This window comes from Elephantulus edwardii, unplaced genomic scaffold (genome assembly GCF_000299155.1).
Source record: "Elephantulus edwardii isolate Elephantulus edwardi_28Jun2011 unplaced genomic scaffold, EleEdw1.0 scaffold00146, whole genome shotgun sequence".
Lineage (NCBI taxonomy): Eukaryota > Metazoa > Chordata > Mammalia > Macroscelidea > Macroscelididae > Elephantulus > Elephantulus edwardii.
In genome coordinates this window covers 742,098-745,862 of record NW_006399896.1, presented here as the reverse complement: position 1 = coordinate 745,862, position 3,765 = coordinate 742,098, and the positions used below count along the sequence as shown (strand labels likewise).

General features: G+C 44.1%; 1 pseudogene; it reads left to right on the top strand.

Moving 5' to 3' along the window:
• Positions 1-2,392: 2,392 nt before the first annotated feature.
• Positions 2,393-3,765, top strand: part of LOC102871807 — a 5,243-nt pseudogene continuing 3,870 nt past the window's right edge.

Sequence of the window (3,765 nt, the reverse complement as noted above, 5' to 3'; positions counted from 1 at the left end):
ACCATCTGAATGTCTGTTCATATCCTGTGCCCATTTTTCAATTGCATTATTTACCTTTATCTTGTTGTGGTACTCAAGTATTTTATAAATTCTAGACACTCAACCAGTTCAGCCAGTAACATAAGAACCAATGGTTCAATGTGTCTGATAAAAGAACCTTCAGGGGGTTCTCAGACACCTTTGCAGCAAGAATCCCATAGAAATTCCACTCCGGCACAGATACCTGGCCCTCCACAACCCTAGTTTGTCCTCATCAGAGTTCTGGGGGAAATTAGTGACAAGTTTATAAATCCCTAGATGTCCTCAAGACACCCTTTGATGAACCATTCATTGCCTAAAAATATTCAATCTCAAGAAAAACCATGGATGAAAGTTCACCATCTAAAGACAAAGGTCCCTCCCAGAGGAAAGAAATCTTTTCATAAGGAGAGGCCTCAGAGGAGAGAGAGCACTATCTCTATCTCTTCTTTATCTCTAGTTCCCAGAGCAAGCCATTGAGGCCCTTACCCAGCTAGCTACCTGTCACAAAGAAATAAATTTTGAAGGGGACAGACCACATCAGGGAGGGCTCCATTCAAAGGATTAATAATGCAGCTCCTGTCAAGCATCCCACCAAGAGAAATGGACACAGAAAAATGGAGGAGCTCAGGACCAAAGCTCAGGGGCAGGACAGCTGGCAAGGAGGCCTGCAAGCAGTCGGATGTCCAAAATCTAGTCCTTCTGCAGTCACCAGGCGATAGATGTCTGAGATCCCTTACAGCTGACTGTCATGAAAGACAGCTCCAGGTCAGACACTAAGACCACAGGGCCAGTACAGGGGAGGACTCTGGAGCTCTGGGTTGTCAAGGTGCTATGGGTCCTGGTGGCTCTGTGGGTGTCAGAGTCCAACTGTGGTCTGCAGGACTTTCAATGACTGATTTTTCTCAAGTACATCACCAGATCTTTCTTCAGAGGCCTCCCTTAGATGATACAGTTGCAGCAAGATCCTTCTTTCTCACGATCAAATCAAGGAGAGAAAGAAAGCTTATTCTATATGAACACCAATTTAACCACACCATTTTAAACTCCAGGTGCTGAAGATGTGGCACTCTGTCCTCAAAAGTTTTGTTTTATTCATTTTTTTAAAAAAATAACTTCTAGATTTTAGAGAGCTCTCATGCAATACCATATTGTTGCCCAAATAACTTGGGCTCTGTGAGCATGTTACATGCAAAATAAGGTAATTAGGAGTTCAAAAGCAAAGATCTCTGAGAAGGGGTGTCTCTGCTGTCTGGACTTGGTTCTCCTGCAAAGATTTTTCAGCACAATGAATTGTGGAAGGTTCTTTCTGTGTATGGCTCTGGAATTGACTGCTTGAGATTCATGTTGGTACAGAGTACTTAAAGCAAAAATAAAACAAAACAAACTAGGTTTTGTTTGGCATGTGTTTCAAAACAAATACCACAGTGCTCCTTGGAGGCAAGGATGGCAAAGTTTTGTTTCACATACTTTAGGGATGTTGTGGTGAAAAGTTGAGAAAAATGTAAAAATCCCAAAGACTTAAATCCACCAGCAGCTGCTCCGTGGGAGAAGAATGGGCAATCTCCTCCGTGGGTTTACTGCATCTGAAAACCCACTGGAGGGTCAGTTCTGACTCAACGGTGCACAATTACAGCATTCCTTGGAGAGGACCATCATGCTTGGAAAGGTGGAGGGTCAGTGAAGGAGAGGAAGACCTTTAGCCAGATGGATTGATAGAGGGGCTGCAGCAATGGGCTCAAATGTGTTGGAGATGATATGAATGGCTCAGGATAGAACAAGGTTTTGTTGTTCATAGGGTCGTTATACGTCATATATAACTCAAAAGCACCTAACAACGACTTAAACTAGGAATTTAAAGTAAATTAGCCCATTTCCATTATGCCAAAATACCTGCTAGATTCAGCCAAAGGAATTAGTGTTGGGAGAGCTAAGGAAAGGTGTACACGCAGGAAAATACTACTCTTTGATGGTGACCAGTAAATTAATAATTGTTGTTGCGTACCACCGAGTAGGAAACAATCCATAGCAGACACTCCAGCGAGTTTTCAGAGATAGATAATTGCACGGGAGGAGATTGCGCATCCTTCTCCCATACAGTGGGATTAGAATCGCATGTGTGAAGCGAGGAACAATATACAACAACAAGGGATGATACCATCATTTCAAGGCAGCCAAAGCAGGAGAAGGCCCTGAGAGGCACACAAACGCAGAAAGGATAGTTACAATGTGGGTATTGTAATAAATGTCATAAAACAAAATAAGTATGCATAGTTGAATGCAATTAGTTCTGTAAACTTTCATTCAGATTACAGTTTTTAAGAAATGAAATAAATTGTAAGAAAAAAAATAAAATATTTGCAGCCTTGAAAACATGGAGGGTGTAGTGAGTGGCGTCTGTGGCAGGCGGAGGCCTGGCTGCGCGCAGTACAAGAAGCCGCGGGACAGCTGCTGTGGAGGCGGCTGTAGAAGCCGGCTCAGTTGCAGCCGCAGACTACAGCGGGAGCTGCGTGGGCACAGGCACATCCAGAAAATTACGATGGCAGCAGGCGGGCGGCGGGCCTGTCGACGGCTGGGACAGGACGACATCACTCTACTGCATGTGAAGCTCACGCAGACCTACCAGAGTCACAAGAATTTAGTTCCTTTTCTACCTTCAATTCAGTGTTAAGGTCTTCGAGGGCTTGTCAAAAATCCTCGAAATTGAACTGCACAATTAAGTACATAATTTCAACTTCTGTTTGTCAAAGGTGAGTAAAGACCAACCCCCCAAGGCAGCTTTGGCTGCATCCAGCAGGCCTTCTCCAGTTCTGGAGTCTCTCAGCTCAATTACCTGAGATTTATTACAAGATAAAATTACAGTGTGTGCAACAAATGATTCAGATCAGATGACACGAGAAAGAATGACCCAGGCAGAGGCAAAAGAGAAATCCTGAAACTGGAACACAAAAGTTATCAAGCCTGGTGGGCCATGCGTAGGGAAAAGAGAGCAGATTTGAAAAGCAACTCAAGCTTTTGGAGACACAGTACCAGAGAGAAAAAGGTCAACTCCCATGAACCCTTTAAATACGATTCGAAAGACACGCAGCAATAGCAGTGTGTCTCAGTGGTCATAATAAAGCCGACAGCGTGATTCATTTATGAGCATTGAAGTCCTTCAAGAAACCTGAGCTGCTTGCTTGATTGCAGAAAGATGGTGACACTCAAAAAGACAAGAATTCCCTCTGTGCAATTCTCCAGCAGGTGGCCCATCTGAATCCTAAGGATCTCTCAGATACCTTCAAGGATTATGTATTTAAAGAACTGCAAAGAGACTGGCCTAGATATGATGAAATAGACACACGGTCCTTAGAGGCAGTGCTCTCTAGAAAATTAAATTAATCTCAGAATGCTGCTGGCACCAGCCGCTCAGAATATCCTATACGTTTTAGTAGAAACACAGCATCTTCTCGGTCTCAGAAATGACTGTTGGATTCAGATTCCGTTGACCCTTTGTTGTTGTTGTTGTTGTTATGTGCCATCGAGTCGTTTGAGACTCATAGCAACCCTATGTACAACAGTCCTAAACCCTGCTCTGTCCTGTGCCAACCGCATTGCCTCTGACACATCCATCCCGATTACCCCAGTCACTGAATGAAACCACCTCATAGAGGGTCTTCCCCTCCTGCGCTGTCCCTCCACCCGCCCAAGCATGATGTCCCTCTCCAAGGACCTGTCTCTCCTTACAACATGTCCAAAGTATGTCAG